Raw genomic sequence first — 18,257 nt, forward strand, 5'->3', positions numbered from 1 at the left:
ATGAAATCAACAGAATTCAAAATGGCTCATTTTTATTTAGAAGAGAAATGATTTATGAACCTTGGTTTTATTTGGAGCATCGTATTTTCTTGAAGAAGATATTCAAAGAGTTAATATTCACTTCTGTGGTCACATATGATTAGAAATTCCTCTTCTCTATTTCTATATAACTTCTGCATTTTGACTGACATCTAAAAATGATAACACTTCTCTGTGAATCTGCATTAAAATAAGTGATTGTTAATAAAAATGCAAGAATTCATATTGAGGTACTGCAACTTAAAATCTTCTGCATAATATAAAATACAATAAACTGTCTTTTGGACCCAAAGAGAAAATTTCCTGTACATAGATGATTAATAAACTGAAAAAAGATATGATTTAAATTTGTAAAGAGAAAACTTCAAATATTTCTGTCAGATAGAACTGCATATAGCCTGATAGTGTGGATTCTAGACTAGTTTGAAAGAAAGCAATAGTGAAAATGAATTTCATGCCAGCAGACACTTTAAAAACTAGATTTAGCAGCAGTCACATTAGCTTAGATAATGGGAGAATTTTTCTTCATTGAAAATGCTCTCTGTCGCTTAAGAAGAACTTACTGAGGCAGCCTGCCATCTAGCTTTTTCACAGAAAAACAGGCTTGCAGACTGCAGATGAGAGAGTCTGGAGCAGAGACAATTTTAACTTAGCCATTCCTAATTTATCTCAAGCGTTTTCAATTCATCTTCACTGCTCTATGCACACAGGAACACCAGATTGCCATCCCTGGGGAACAGAATGCAACCCGGGATCTAGAGAGCTGTCACATTCCAAGAAATATTTAAATTGTGCTGATTTTCTTCTGGAGAACTGAGCCCAGAGAATGAAACTCTCCATCAAGTCATGGCTTTGCGGGCAATAGATCAGAGGATATTGCCAGTTTTCTAATGGATTATTGTTATCGGGCAGGTTTTCTCTGAAGGTACGTAGTTATTTTCTCAATTCATTACCCTCTCTTCTTTATCAGGTAATAATCTAATGAGCTAGGTATCCAAACCTGTAAAAAGAGAAAGATGTTAAGTAGTCTGTATTGACTGAAGAATGACACTTTATTGCTGCATGTTTATAGGTGAAATAATCTGCTCCCTTTACTAAAGATTAGTAGAATGTAGTTTGAATTGCACTGTCAGCAAAAACAGAAAAAATCACAACAAAACCGTGCTGCAGGCTGCATTATCATAAGTTCGTATTAATTCTCTTGAGGATTTTCCTTTTGTAGCTGCAACATATAATGAAGAAAAATATGTACTTTGGAAACTCACTTACCCATATGTATTTTTGAATCTTTTAAAACAATCGTAGTATTTTCTTTGTATTTTCTGAAATACAAACTTTGTCTCAAATGCTTGTATTTATTTTGGTATCATGGATGCGTATGATACATAAATATTTGAATGATGAAAGTATTTAATTTAAAGAAACTTCAGTAGAAGTCTTTTTGATAATATTATGTAGATATAATGGTTTGCCTTACAGATATCTATTTTTGAGTTTGAAAGGATTTTACTAAAATTGATTGCTACAGTTTCAGTTAATTATGCTACAAAATTATTATTTAACTTTGTTCTGTTAGTGAAAACCTCAATGCCTTTCATAGAAGTACGAGAACTGTTTAGCAAAGCAAAGTGTTAAAAGCTGAAAAACTTCTGAATATCAACAGAACCAATAAAATGGGAGAAAGCCTTATTCGAAACTGAAATTTATCCCATTATACTTATGATATCTTAGAACAGCAAAGGTGACTTCTGTGTCTGTTTCTGAAAAGTTAAAAGTGTGTGTGTGTATGTTCTGTATCAGAGAGAGAATGGGAGTGTAGAATAGAAAAGAAGCATATAGTAATCACAGTGAGCTTATAAACATGTAGTATTAGGGCTTTTGAGCTTTTTTTAATGTTTTATTATTGTGTGAATAGGCTCAATGAAATCTATTATATTGTTGCTGTTTTTCTGTGTTAAAAATGACTATAAAAATGGTTAGAATATCAGATATATTTGACCTGGAGCATGGTATACCTGCTGCTGTATTTGGACTGGAACACAGAGTTTGTGTTCCCTTCAATGGGTTAATAACAGGCTCAAGAGAGGAAGTGGTGGCTGAGCTTCACAAGAGCACTTGTTAAGTGTGTTCTAATTTCTTTGGAGTATTCGAAAGACTATTAGAATAAAGGAAAGAGAGAAGGATTGAGTCACCCAAATTGTAACTTAAAGTGCATTTTCTCTTTTCCTCACAGGGATTGTAAAAGGCAAAAAAATGGAAAAGAGAAAAGAGTATAGAGTCCTCAAAGAGTACTTTTAAGTACTTCTTTTTTCATGAATTTTACAGGAATTGAGGAACAGGGCCTTAAATTAAAGTTTCCCTACGGATTCCTCCATTTGGCAAGCTTTCTCTCCTTTGTGGAACCTTTTCCCTCCACTCACTTTAAAATATAAAAAAAGTGAGATTGCTCCCAGTCTGGTTTCTCCTCCAATAACTCGCAGCTCTAATTTAAGTCTACAGAAGTGCACTCTCTGAAACTACATACACTCCTGAATGTCTTAGAGTTTTACAATTCAATGGCTTATGACTTTCAGAGGATACAGTGATTTAACATCCTCTCTCTCTCTTTTCTATTTTTAAAAATTACAACTGACTCTTCCGAAAATCTCAAACAATGTGCTAAAGGAGGCACAAGTAGGAAAAAAAGAAAGCATTTCAGGGAACATATTTCATGTTCTTTCAAAATCATATCAATGATGCTACCAATGGATAATGAAATAGAGTCACTTCATGTTTGGGTATGGAGGAGCTAAAATAGAAGTTTAGCAATATATTCTTTAATTTGCCTTTTGAATGTTAGATGAATATAACATATATGAAAATCAGGAGGGGCAGCTCCTTGTCAAAGTGCAATAAAAATTTTATATATCTGACCTCTTATTAACATTTTCTACCACAATCACGATAGTGTCTCTTGCCTCCCCATAGGATTCATTCACCTACCCAGCCATTGAAATCTGCTCAGCTTCCAGGTTTAGTACTAAAACTTACTTTGCCTCATCTTATGGTGAGTTTATTACAAAATATATTACCATAATTTCATTTTATTAGTTGCCGTTAAATAACATTTATTGAGTGGCCATGATATGTTTGTTGCTTCCAAGCAACATGTAGGAAAAAATATGTAATGGTATTCTCTCCTAAATCAGCCAGTTTATTAATATTTCAGGACCTCTAATTGGTACACACAGAGGGAGGAAATGAAGCCTGACTCTTTAGTTGCTGCTTATGTGCATTATAGGCATGAAACATCCTATATTCAGTCAATGACTTGCCTTTATCTTTACAGAGGATTCCAGACTGATCATCAAGTTGTTTTCAAATTCTCCTTTAACTATATTTCACATGTCAAAGTGTTATAGTAGACAGAAAATAGGATTGGTGGTAAGACAAACTAAGTTTAAATCTGTTAAGCTAGTTTGTTTAATTGATCTCCATACACCTCTGTCTCATTATATGTATAATGGCACTAGTGGTATCTACATTTTAGATTCTTGTGGGTAGTGGGATCACATGAATTAAATAACAAATACGTAGTTTGTGCACCGCATATGCTCAATAAATGGTACATATTTTTGCATATATTTTTTCACATATTTTCCCGTAAGGATGTTCTAGTTGAAATTAATTTGACTCTTTAATGATGTGTGTGTGTTTGTGTGTGTGTGTGTTTGTGTGTGTGTGTGGAGGGGGGTTTTGGCTGTGTACATGTGTATTACCACATCTGTTTAGCAGTTTCAGTAATAAAAATAATGCATTGAGCATGTGAGTACCGTTTGCAATTAAAAAACCTATGGATACTTACGCATAGATAAAATTGAAAAGTGACTAGTTTGGGAAATCACTTGGCATATTCTATACGGTTATCCAAGAGCTAAATTATCAACTATAATTTGCCAGAGAAAGCAGAGAGAACTATTCCTCATTTCTCACTTTTACATTTTCCCAAAGGATATGGAAATAGAAGACAAGACAACAAATTCTCTTGCTCATTATACTGTGCCCTTTGCCCTTTTCATTTGCATTTTATTTTGCTACGTGGCTTATCTAGTGATATGTCCTTAAATTCTAACTGCACAGGGTAGTTCAAGCATATCAATCCATCCCTCAAGGAACAAAACAAATATATGAAGACCTTCATTAAAATAAAAGACAGCTTCTGCTTTGAAAAAATGCTAAACACTTTTTAATGAGAGTAAAACTGTCAAATGTGAATGTTAAATTCAGCCAGATGTTGACCTTAACTGTGAATTTAAATCTTTACAAAAATAGTATCCATGCTAGAAACTGTTTTTATTGGGTCTCAAGACTACTGAAAAATTCTACATCTGAATCCTCAGATGCATCTCATATTAAGTTAAAAATATACAGAAAAACTCCTTAAGATTCTGAGTTATATGGGGAGATAAATTCAACATAACACATGTCTGTCTTTACTTTTTGTATTGATATTTGGAAATACATTGATATTTGGAAAATTTTGGAAACAAAATTTTGTACATGTTTCCAAATATCAACACAAAAAGTAAAGACAGACATGTGTTATGTTGAATTTATCTCTGTACAAAAGGGAACCACCAACTAATTGTTTTGAAGGTGCTTTACAGGAAAGTATCTAGCATATTCTAGCTAGGTCAAAATGTGGACACAAAAGCAAGTACCTGCTGATGAACCATTCGAGTTTGTTTTTGTTTTCTTTAGAGTCAGTGTCTGTTGACAGTGCCAACCCTGTCTTAAACCTGCAACCCACCTACACACCAATAAGGAGACATTTTAGGCATCTGACTTCATTTATAAAGAGATTATTGAAGTTGTTGTATTAGTTTTGGATATTTTGACCCAGTGCTTAAGGAGATTAAAGCCTATGTTATAATTTCAGCTGTGTTTCCTAATCTGTAAAAGAGTGTGTGTGTGTGTGTGTGTGTGTGTGTGTGTGTGGTGGTTGGAGGAAGTAGACAGTAGGTAGTCATCATATTCATGTGGTGATATGGACCAAATGACAAAATGTCACAAAATACTATTATATGGCCTTGTAAAGCAATAAAAAATAGTAATGGTTATTGTTTTCTATCATAACATCACCAGATCCAGGTCTGATGTTGAGTTTGTTGTTGTTTAGTTTGATTTTCAGACTTCCTTTGTGGTCACAGATTTGGGCCCACCTACTTTCTTCTTCTGTCCATGGCTAACTCCAGGCAAATATTTCCATAATATTAAACCCTGCCCCTTTCACCCAAAGTTAGAATTAAATGGTTTGGCTTGGCCACTAATTCCTTGAGGCATTTTTCCCTCAGCAAATTATCTATCTACCTATCTATCTTTAGATGGACCTGTATCTATATCTGTATCTATATCATCTGTATCTATCTATCTGTATCTATAGATAGATCTATAAGTATATAGATAGATACATTTAAATTTTAAGATCTGGAAGCAACCTAGGTATCCATCGTTGAATGAATGGATAAAGAAAATCTGGTATATATACACAATGAAATACTATTCAGCATTCAAAAAGAAAGAAATTCAGTCATTTATGACAATATGGATGAACCTGGAGGACATTATGCTAATTAAAATAAGCCAAACAAATTGGTAATGGGAAAGCAAATCTCTAAATTGAGTGATTCTCTCAATTTATATATAATGTCAAACAAATAGTAAAGGAGGCACTAGGAAAATACTGGTTCACCTGTCAGGTGTACCCTTCTCAGGCTTCCAGAACACAGGCTGCTAACTACTCTTTGTAAAAACAAACAAACAAAACAAACAAACAAAAGACAGACAGAAAATGTGGTTTGAATTGCATCTCCCTAAATTTCATATATTGAAGACAACTTCCAGTATCTCAGAATGTGACTATATTTGTAGATGGGTTCATTAATGAGGGAATTAAATTGAAATGAAGTCATTAGAGTAGACCCTCATCCAATAGGACTGGTATCCTAAGAAGAGAGAATTTGGACAAAGACTTACACAGAGGAAAGACTGTGTGAACACACAGGAAGAAGATGGACATCTACAAGCCAAGAAGCGAGGCCTCAGAAGAATACAACCCTGGTGATACCTTGGTTTCAGACTTACAACATTTCAATTGAAAGAAAATAAACTGTTATTTAAGCTACCTAGTCTGTAGTACATTGTTATGGCCGCCCTAGCAAAGTTATGCAATAAATGTTTTGACTTTGTAGGCCACATAAGATTCTGTTGCATATTATTCTGTGTTCTCTTTCTCCTCCCTCTCTTTCACTCTTAAAAATTTAAAAAATATTCTTAGGCCAAATTTGGCCAAGGAGCATAATTTATCCTCTCCTAGGATATTCAAGGACTTTCAAAGCCTTTGAAAGTTTGATCAAATTTCCTACTTTGGTAAGGTGTTCCCTAAATTTTCTAAACTTCCATTTTATGGCAAAAGATACATACAAATGGCAAATCTAACATACAAATGGCAGCAATTATTTTTCACATAAAAAATGTAACTAGGGCAATTTCTTCTACCAATGTACATCCGACAATCTCAATTTGATGTAAATATCTACCTCAATATTTTAAGTTCACCGTTAATGGACACTTAAAAGCTTCAGTGTTAAAATGATATATGAAAAAAAATCATAACATATTTTTATGTTGAATACATTCTGTGGAGTAAAGACTATTACTAAACGTGTGTTTTCTCATGTTCATTCTACTAGCAACCTTCCAGAGTGCTTGTTATTATAATCATTTTACTAATGTGGAAATCAAGAAAGATGAAGCAACTGTCCATGATTACTTAGCATAAGTAGATTATGTGGTTAGCTAAGGTTTGGGTCAGAATCTTTGTCCCACACTCTCACATTTAACCACCATACTATAATGGCTCTCAATCCATGGCACAGTTTTATGTTTACTATGAGAAAAGCTATAAAAATGTAGAAAAATATGTATCACATAGCACTGTAAGTGAAAAAGAAGAGAGATAATATGGTGCTTATTTTAATCTTATTTACATGTTTAGGTAAATCACAGGTATGATGCTACTCTAGTTAATTATGTGATTTCTGTTTGTCTTTTCTCATAGAGTATGTGACTTATCTTTTTAGCACTTTTTTTTCTTCAAAATATTTTGGTGAATGAGTATGGATAAATAAGTCAGACTTATAGAAAATCTAAAGAACAAAATGGTATAATTTGAAAGTTACAAAAATTTTGTGCTCAATTTTGCAAGTAAATAAGTCCATGCTTAGTTTAATAATTTATATTATGTAGAGAAATAATGAATAAGCCAAACTGACAAATAGTTATAAATATTCTAATACACAGGGAGTAGACTTGAATGGTTTTGTGGAGGGATATGCTTGAGGGAAATCTTTGCCAGGTGATAATTCTGCTTTGTTTTGAAGAAGCATATGATGTTGTGTAAATTCCTGGGTTTTCCTTTTTAAGTTCAGTGATGCATCTGATGTGCCTACAGTATTTTTTGTAGAACTGAGTTATATTTTATTGCCAAATTTGAATTTGGTAGAACATCCTTGAAAAGTAGGCCAGCACCCCCATGCAATGTAAGTACAGTTGATCTACTTCATAAATTATTCTTCTGTCACCTCATTTTCACGACAGAATCTTTGTGATATTGTCAGATTCTCATATACAATACAAGAAATATAATCATCATAAAGAGAAAGATTGTCAATCACCTGCCCAAGTTAAGCAATGTAAATAAACAGGCTTAATAATTCCAGGTTTTAATTGTAATATCTATCATGCAAGTAAAATATATGCTTGTGCCTATGTAGAACCTTAATAAAACATTGTTATTATTTAGAAAATGGTTTTAATAGGCCCTGTTATCTTGTCTTTAGTAGGCTCCTGGACACAGGAGAACAATACCAAAGCAAAATTTCTTTAGCTATTTTTATTTGGACACCTGGATAACTACGTACATTACATTGCATTGAAATGATTTTTATTTAATATGACTTTAGATTTACTATCTCTAGAATACTATCTCTAGAACGATTTTATGTTCATATGAGTAGGGATGTAAATGTGTATATGTGAGGGTGTTTATATACACATTGATGTCATGTGTGTTTGTATTTTTTCCAAGCCTTACTCGCAGGAGATTGAAAAGCAGATTTTCAGTCTACAGGAAGAATATTGAGAAGCATCTTCTTATCCCATCACAAATAGACCCTGAAGTGTATAGGAGTTGTAACATTAAACGCCCCTGTGGTTTATCTTGTAGCTCTCTGACACCCTACCTCTACATAGTATTGTTCTTCACAGAATGATTCGAGCTTTAGAAAATGATCTACCAGGGATTTTTCTTCTTTTCGATTATCATTGTGGGTTCAAGGTTGGGAATATTCAATGAAAATGGATATCTTTATGAGAATAGGTAGAATTTACATGTAGAAATGAAGATTAAAATGGCAAATTATTGAAAAAAGGTATACTCTTCATGGGTTGCCAATGGGGGTTGGCGGGGGTGGGCTGGATCTTGAAAATCAAGTTGGAAAAGGAGAAATGGCCATAAAATAACTTTCTGAGCATTTGAATTATTATATATTCTCCTTTGACCTTGAGATCAGTTGTATTTAGCATTTGTTTCATGTCTTGTTTTTATTTTAAAACTCCTTCTAGTTATCTTTAAACCTTTAGTAAATGCCCACATAGGCGATGAGGTAGAGGTTCTTTGGAAATGTATAGTGGGGCTACAATTGCACATAAAACCTTCACAGCTCCTCTTTAGGAGGAGGGTAACTAGAAAGCAGAGGCCTGAGGTGTAGATATCCACCTCTACCTGTCACCAGTTTGTTTGTTTGTTTGTTTGTTTGTTTGTTTCATTAGGAGCCATCTTGTAATATAGATGCAGAATGCAATAGAGCATGGTCTTAAATAGGCTAAGAGAAGCTGGCTTTCAAAAAACATGAGTAATCTCTAGGTCCTACCATTATGTAGATTGGACCTATAGAGTTGGCAGTTACTTGGGAGATAGATACACACACAAACAATACTATACACACTAATCTCTTAAGAAACAATAATGATTTTTAAAGATAGTATTCACTAAATCTACATTAAAGGAAAAGTCTTCACATACGTACACATAGATAGAGTCATGGATAGACAGACACTTAAACAGATACATACTTAGAGACCAATACATACAGCCTTACAGGTACCGAAACAGAGACAGGCTGATAAACACATGTGGTGACAGAATAACAGATAGAAATTGAAAATGGGATAGGAAGAGTCAGACCCCATGACAGGGGCAGGCAACCTGAAAGACAGTGTGAAACATACCACAGAGAGAGATGGATGGATAAACATGTAGACAAGCACAAACGGGCATACAGGGGCAGAAAGAGATGGATGGGCTGACAAGAGGGACAGTGAGACTCAGGCTCAAGCTCAAACATGGGCAGGCAGTTCCAGTCATTAATAGACAACCTAACATAGATATAGACATGGACATATGTGTATATACTTGCATTATTCTTACACAGGAATTTTACCCTATATGTTCATGAGGTAAAATTCAGTAACAAGCAATTTTCTTTTGTTTATTAAGGATACTTCTAAAGTATATCCAGCAATGCATTTTTTATTATATAAATGTAAAAAAACATCAATATGTATGTAAACATGCCTTGTAGTTTCCCTTCATTTTATCTAGTACTGCTGTCTTTGGGTAAGAAAAACAAATAAAATAGTCAAGTTATTGTGAGGTTGCTTTTGAAATGTTACCTTAAGGTCTTTTCAAGCTCTGTAATGTAAGAGATAAGTCAGAAAAGAAAATGATCAATTTTCTTTCTCCAGTATAAGTAATGACAATTATAAAAGAAACAAAAGAACAAAACACTTGTGCCTCCAAAACATTATTAATGTCAAAACCATTATTGCAGTTCTTAGTCTTTTTGCTATAGGTCACTGAAATCCTTTCTAAGTTATGAATACACTTGATATTTTTTGTTGGAAATAAGATGAGGAAAACAAAGAAATATAGAATACACCTAAGACTGTGTGAAATTTTAAAGCTTGATTGAATATATACTGGACCTTAAATTTTGTAGAAAGTTTTAACTACTGCATTATATTTAGCTTTGGATTTACTTGAAATAGTTACTCAGTCTTTCAAATGTTTTACAATTATAAGAAAATTTATAGGATGACAAAGCCTAATGGTTGTTTAGGAGCTATGTTTAGAGGTTTGGAAGGATGTATAGGCTATATAATTAAATGCATATGTTAAATAATATCATTAGAAAATATGTTGCAGGTAGTAACTACGTGGTATTTGTAACCATCTTTTCTTTTCAATGATATGTGAACATAATCAGCCAGTATAAAACAATTTCTCATATTATTTTAAATCTACTATTGTGTATTATACATGATACTTGAAATTAAGGCAAGTTAAGAATTGAGATTTGTGTTTTACTATGAAGTTACTCTTGGGTGAGGCAACAAACAAAATTTTCCACTTTTTATTAATATCCAAAAAGTATAAATGTGTATATAATGCACATCCCTTTAAATAGCTCTGTTGAGGTATAATTTACATACCACAGAATTCTTTAAGCATATAAGTCAATGACTTTTGGCAAATTTATATTGTGTACAACTATCACCATAATCCAGGTTTAGAATATTTTCATCATCCCAGAAAGAATCCATGTGTCCACTTATAGTCCTCTCATTTCTCACCCAAGGCAACCACTAGTCTCCTTTTTCTCTCTCTATCTTTGCTTTTTTGGAAGTTTCACATAAATAGAATCATGCAATATGTAGTCTTCTGTGTCTTGCTTCTTTTGCTTAGCATAATGCTTTTAGGATCATCATACTGTAGCATCATTTCATTGCCCAATAGCATCCCATTCTTTGTACATACCAAATTTTCTTCATCCATTAACTAGTTCATGTACATATGGTTTGTTTTGGGGGTTACTTTTTGTGATTGTGCACTCTCAAAGAGTGAAGATGGTACTTATTTTCCTAGAATCTCTATTCACATTATGAATGTGTGTTTGAAAACCAACTAATGTTCAAATTAATTTACTCTATGTTGATATTTGTAAAAGTCATTTTTAAAAGCTAAGAATAAAGCACACAAAACAAATTTTAAAAGTTTGTTATGAAAGTATATTAAGGTTATGCATAATGTTATATTCTAGCCTGATAAGATTAGATTATTTATTTTAGATATAAATTACTTAACTTGTTTAACATATCTCGGAGTAAAAATATAAATGATAAACATATAATCTAGTTAAAATTATTTATTATTTTGCTTGTTTCCTTTTTAAATGAAAAAGTTATTTTCTCTTAAAAATGTGATGTTTTCTGATTGAATAAACTATTATAGACATATAAAAATCTACAAATAATTAGCTTTACCATAATATTTTATTCATAACAGATTTTACATTTGAAATGCATTTGATTCTATTTCTAAAAATTTTCTACATTTAATTTTTCCTACTACCGTTAATTACTAAGTGAAAGCTCAAGTTAGTTTTCTAAGTTTTTATCTTTAGAGATTCCTAATCTAATGAAAAAAATGGGCATATATTTCCAAATCATGTAGACATCTGAGGCTAATTGTAAGTTAGACTATTTATTGATAGGGTTTTTATCATGTTTTAAGTTACTGATTTCCCATAAAGCATACTAACTTTTTTCAAGTTTATACTTCATGATAATTTTTCCACTTATTTACTTGTGATTAATTAACATGGTATGATGCCTTTATACATATTTGACTTTGAAATTGTCAACTTGTATATAAAGCAAAACTTATTTGACTTTTAAATGGCTTTTTTTCTGCCACATTTTTTGTCTGTGGCAATCACAGACAATCAAACATACGATTTACTACAACACTTCCTATTTGTTTAAGTATGATAAATGCATGTCTTTCCAAGGCATGTTTCTTTCGTTGAACTCTTAAGTATGCATTTCTCTAAGTGTCATTATTTGCTTTTATTTTTCTATATTTGCTCTATCTGGATAGTTTCATTCATTGTCACATTTTTGACTCTATCTAAATCTACAGCTATACTCATTACTTTCTTCCTTTTGATTCTGACCTGGTAGTTATTGTTCAATATCCAAAAGATATTTTGTTTACAGAAAAATACTATTGAGAAAAACGCAGTAGGAAATATTCAGGAAAGTGTAAAGAAAAAATAGTGTCTACTTTGTTTGTTGAGAGAATACTAATATTTTTCCATTTTATAAGGTTTTTGACCATGCACATTTTTGCACCAGGAACAAAAAGATTTTGCATTCCAATTAAATGCTCCATCTCCTATCTTTGTTCTCATGGATGCCATAAAATCAACATGGTCTCTCCCTGCTGCTAATATGGCCAGCCTTTACTTGTTTCAATTAAAATGATTTTAGATAGGGGATCTCATACTGAAGCAGTTTTGCAATAAATAGAAATAAATATCTCGTGTCTGAAATGTTTTTGTTGTGATCCTCTAAGTGATATCATTCAATTTTTCTGTGTGTCTATTAATATATGAATTGATTTTTCTAAAGAAAATTAAGTACCATGTTATTTCTGTTATGTTAGAAGTATAAGGGATTAGTAGCAGAGATGTCTAGAAAGCTTCTTTAATTGGCTTTACAATCATTCTTTTTGAACAAAAAAAATTTTTATTTTTCTTTGTATTTTAGACAAATATACATAGACTAAAATTATAAAAGCATAAGTATAACATTATACTTGAGAATATTTGGTGGAACCTCCCCCCATTTCTTTTTTGTTCCAGTTTAACTAGATTGCTAATTCCTAGGAGGAGTAGAAGAGTGCTATAATATATTAGCCAAAGGAGAATCATATGCACTCAAGTACATGAGCTCTCCCATTCCTAGTCATGCCTACCCCCAACGAACCATGATTTCTGTTGGATTTTTAAAATTATAATTGTTACATTCTCATGGATAAAAAATTCAATGAACTGTTTTGGGTAAAAAGACATTTGCTCTTAGCTTTTGTTTTGCAAGGTGCACTTAAACAAAAATGTTGTGATGGCATCATTGAAACATGGACATATCAATAATACTTTGGGTATAATTTTTAATTAACTTTAATAATGATTTAAATCACCATATTTGTAAAATGGGGTCAACACCTACACTAGACTTTTGAGAGTCCTCAATTGCAGCCAGTTTTTATAACCTAATCCTGCCCTGTCTCCTACCAGATCAGCATGGAATAAATGTGACCTCATGACTTAAACTAAGCCCTGGAATCTGGAGTAGCATCATGAAAACTCTAATCAGTTTTATTTGGATGCCTATAATGGGGAGTCACGTAACGCAGGAAGTCAGTAGCGATTAATGGCTTATGCGCAAATTAGGCAGGGCAAAGCAGTTTAAAGAGAGCAATAGAGTAGAGGGAAGCTCAAGAAAGAGGTTGATGAGGTATCCCATAATTATGGAGCTGTAAGGTAGATGCAGTATTAATGTGAGGAGCTTGTTGGGTCCTGGATACACTCAGTTTCTGCTGGATTCCGGGAGACATCTTAGTACTCTGGTGTCACCCCAGTTGATCTGAAGGAGGCTCTTAGCACTGTTGCCAATCACAGTAACTGTCCTTATACTACAGTCTCTTTTGGAGAAAATTATTTTATTTTCTTTCCTTTTTAAATCTCCAAGACCCCTTATTTTCATGTGTTTCTTGTTTTAGTCAGAGGAGATATTTTTTTTTATTTCACCTCCAAATATATAAATTTATGTTCACTTAACATCAGCCAAGGGGCACTGTAGTATCACACTGTTGTATGCTGGTAAAAAGCTTAGTTTGTAGAGCCAGCGATGATAAGTTTAAACCTAACTCCATCATTTACTAGAACTATATATTTTATGTCTTTAAATATTCTGTCAATGACCTAGATAACTAAAATTAAATATTCTTCATTAATGTGTTCCCATTTTTCCTTGTATTTCCTACAAATGTGTCTGTGTATATTGAAGCTCTTATGTGATATATAGTCAATACTATTTTGTCTTCAATGTTATTGGTACCCATTAATGTTATAAAGATCTCTGATTTGTCTCAGTTAATAGTTTTGGCCTAAATATATACTTGTTTGTTATTGATACAGTGAACTCTGCTTCTTTATGTTTAAATTGTCTACATCTCTGCACATTAAAAATTATATGAATCACTTTGCGTCAGGTTTATCTTGTATATAGCAAAGATTTAGGATGGTTTTGTAATATCTGAAAAGTTTTCTCTTTTAAATTATCTTACTGACTCACATTTATGGATTTGAGAAATGTTCATGAGCTCTATCTTTTTTGGATATTGGTAATTATTAGAAAAGTCAGTATTCCACATACTTCCTGATTTCTTACCCTCTTTCCTCAAACCCTGGTGTTTATATCATTTCTATATTTAGGCATTAAGTACATACCTTCTATTTCTTCACCCAAAACCTCACATTAGTTTGAATCTTACATCTATAGATAAATGTATGAATTCCTTCCTACTCTAGAGGTTTTTCCAGTCATTTTTGATTGACTTGTATTGACCTTTTCTACTTAGATCAGAAACAGTTCAGGAAAATATTTCTTGTGTATTCAAAACCTTTTATTGCTTTTATTCCTAAAAGATTATTTAACTCAATATAAATTCCTTGGGTCATAGTTCCTTCCCTTGAACACTTTGAGGGTATTTTTCCATTTTAATCTAGCAGTAAAGGCTCTACAAAAGAATTCCAAGATTGGCTTTTTCCCCTCTTGTTAATTTCAATATAAAAAACTTGTATTTTTTCTTTTCTTCTTCTTTTTTTTTTTTTTTTTTTTGTTTTTTGGCCTGGCTGTCTAAAGCATTTTCTGAATAAGAATTCATGTTTGATATCAAGTAAACTTACTGAGATATGTTCAGTGTTAACAGTTTGGGACCATTTTTTTTCCTCTGGGACATGACACCATCTTTTCAAGATACAGATTCAAGCCTTTTTTTGGATTACAGTAGTTCCATCTCATCTGCAGGGGATACTTTCCAAGACCCCCAGTAGATGCTTAAACTGCAGATAGCACTAAGCCCTATATACATGCATTTCCATCTTAACTATCATGTACTGTAGCCATAACTTTTGCAGTTTAAGAAAACTAGTACAAATTTATTTTTTTCCGTATTCACAATCTCCAAATAGAAGATTCATTCTTAACATAGATCTTAGCAACTTAAACATACAATTTATTTTTTTCTTATAAAGTAGATAACTTTGACTTTTTCCCTTTAAAAAATCACTTTACAGCTTCCTTTTGGCATAGCCAAATTACCAGCATCGCTACTCTTGTGCTTTGGGACTATTTTTAAACCAAGTGAGATTTACTTGAACACATGCATTGTAATATGCCAGGGTCAATCTGATAAGATTTGACTGCCACTGAGATGATCTGAGGCAGCCACTCAGGGACTAATGGGCAGGTGAGCATGGGTACCTTGAACTAAGGGATGATTCATGTTCTGGGTAGAGTGGAGCAGGACAGTGGAAGATTTCATCATGCTACTCAGAACAGCAGGCAAGTTGAAACTTATACCTTGTTTATTTCTGGAATTTTCTATGTAATATTTTCAAACCGTGGTTGACCATGAGCAACTGAAAACCTGCATAAGGGAGGATTATTATATAAACTTTTTAAAACTATTAGTTCTGTTTTATTATTTCTATTTTATTCCATGGGAATACATTTACACAAATGTTAGCTCTCCTTATCTATGTTTCACTTCTACTGTTTTCTGCATATCACTTACTAGCCTTTTTAAAAAAAAAACAGATAAAATGTTTTCTTTCTTTCACCTGTATTTTATTTTCTGTGTTTCTTTTGACTATTTTTTGCTTCTCTTTTTTTTATGTCTATCATTTTCTCCTTAATCCCTTTTAACTCTCTTTAAAAATTGTCTTTTTGGCCGGGCGCTGTGGCTCACACCTGTAATCCCAGCACTTTGGGAGGCCGAGGCAGGTGGATCACGAGGTCAGGAGATTGAGACCACGGTGAAACCCTGTCTCTACTAAAAATATAAAAAATTAGCCAGGCGCGGTGGCGGGTGCCTGTAGTCCCAGCTACTCTGGAGGCTGAGGCAGGAGAATGGTGTGAACCCGGGAGTCAGAGCTTGCAGTGAGCCAAGATCGCGCCACTGCACTCCAGCCTGGGCGACAGAGCGAGACTCTGTCTCAAAAAAAATAAATAAATAAATAAAAAATATTGTATTTTTTATTTTTGCCCATTTTCTATCCTGGATATCTTTTTTTGATATTTTTATGATTGTATTTTACTTTTTCCCTGAGCTTTGCCTGACAACGTGACAACTATCCTCATTGTTTTCTTATGTGTTCCTAGAGATGGTGGAATTCTGGTTTGTGTTTATGCCCTGTAGACATAATTATCTGTTAATTTTTTTCTGTAAAGTTAGATTTTTCTGTAAAAATTAACAGATAATTACATGAAATTCATGGAAATTGTTTGATTACCTACTCTGAAGCAAAAATTACATAGGGTGGTTTACCTATTTTCTTTAGTTATTCTTTTGCCATAGTTTCCCTTTCTCTTTTTAAAAATTATAGATTGCATTTGTGTTGATTTTTACTTATTTTATAGATGTTTAGATACCCTAAACTATTAATTTGCAAGTAAGTCCTGTAGGTGAGTGTCCAGGGCTGTGTCCCAGGCTAGGCAGAAATTTACTTTTGAGGGACCTGGAGAGGTGGCTCCTGCCTGCAATTTCAGCAACTCAGGAGGCTGAGGCAGGAGGATCGCTTGAGGCCAGGAGCTCGAGACCAGCATGAGCAAGATAGTGAGACCTTGTCTCTCCAAAAAAAAAACCAAACAAACAAACAAAAAAAAAAACAGCCCATTTTGGTAGCACACACCTGTAGTTCTAGCTACTCTGGAGGCTGAGGCAGGTGAAGTGCCTGAGCCCAGGAGTTCAAGACTGCAGTGAGCTAAACCCTAACTTAGTTTTACTACAAATGGAATTTTGTTCTTGATTTCTTTTCTTAATTATTGGTTTGGGATAGTTTATTTGAAAAAATAAAATAAAAGTGAATGAGAGGGAGAAATCCCAACAGAAAGTTATGCTGAGGCAAAGGGATTCTGGTTTGAGCCTGAGTTGTGTCTATGGTTAGAAGTCAGACTTATGGCGGGGGTACGTGTGAAAGACAAGTGGAGTGACTCAACTAGGACCTATTGGTTTGAGGGGCTGAAGGGAGAAGTCAGTTGTGGTTGACACTGATCTTCTAAATTGTATTCCCAAAGTTGCATCATGACGTACCAGGTTCTTGGCAATCTGGTCTGGACTTGCCAGCCGTCCCATTACTCGTTTACAGGAATGACATTACAACAGCATAATGTCTTCTGAATGTATCCTACCTTTTTCCAGTGAAGTATTTTTGTTTGTAAAGACCCATTCCTTTAGAATATTCTTCCTTCCATCTTAGTAAAGTTGTATGCATACTTCAAGATTCTTGTCAAATATTACAGCATTCATCAAATTTACACAAATATTATTTTTCATCCCTTACAATTTTATCACACTTTTTGTACCTCTTTTATGTTACTTATGTCATTTAACTTTGTATTATGCTAATGGTATTTATCTTATTCTTATCTTTCTCAGAAAGAACTCTCCTGATGCTCCACTTTAGATTACACCCAGTCTGTCTGTTATCCTTTTTCCTCATCATATACAAATTACAGTTATGGTTTTGTTTTGTAATTATGTCTGTCTTCCCATTAAATTATAAGTTCTAGTTGGCTGGGTTGTATGTTTAGCAAAGAGCCTAATGATAATAAGTGCTTAATAAATATTTTTATTCATTCAATTAATTAAATTTATTACATTACCTTATTGTGGTTCCATATAAATTGCATATTGTCTTTTTATATCTTTAAAAAATGCCATTGAGATTTTGATAAGGATTGCATTAAATCTGTATATCACTTTGGGGTGGTACAAACATTCAAACAATATTAAGTCTCCCAATTAATGAATATGGGAGTCTTTTCATTTGTTTGCATTTTCTTTAGATTCTGCATCAATGTATTGCAATTTTCAGTATACAAGTCTTTCACCTTCTTAATGAAATAAATTCATTAAATTTATGTATAAAGGAATTATATTATAAATATTATTGACCCTAATATAATACATATTAAATTTATGCCTA

The 18,257-nt window shown here is 33.0% G+C and overlaps 1 protein-coding gene across 1 annotated transcript in view; it reads left to right on the top strand.

Annotated features, from left to right (window-relative positions):
* Positions 1-674: 674 nt before the first annotated feature.
* MGAT4C (MGAT4 family member C) overlaps positions 675-18,257 on the top strand; it is an 815,317-nt gene continuing 797,734 nt past the window's right edge. Inside the window, exons 1-2 of the mRNA XM_030819890.1 lie at positions 675-964; positions 3,007-3,085. The gene's annotated coding sequence lies outside the window, so the exon portion shown is untranslated. The remainder of the gene's footprint in view (positions 965-3,006; positions 3,086-18,257) is intronic.

The sequence above is a fragment of the Nomascus leucogenys genome, chromosome 10 (genome assembly GCF_006542625.1).
Source record: "Nomascus leucogenys isolate Asia chromosome 10, Asia_NLE_v1, whole genome shotgun sequence".
Lineage (NCBI taxonomy): Eukaryota > Metazoa > Chordata > Mammalia > Primates > Hylobatidae > Nomascus > Nomascus leucogenys.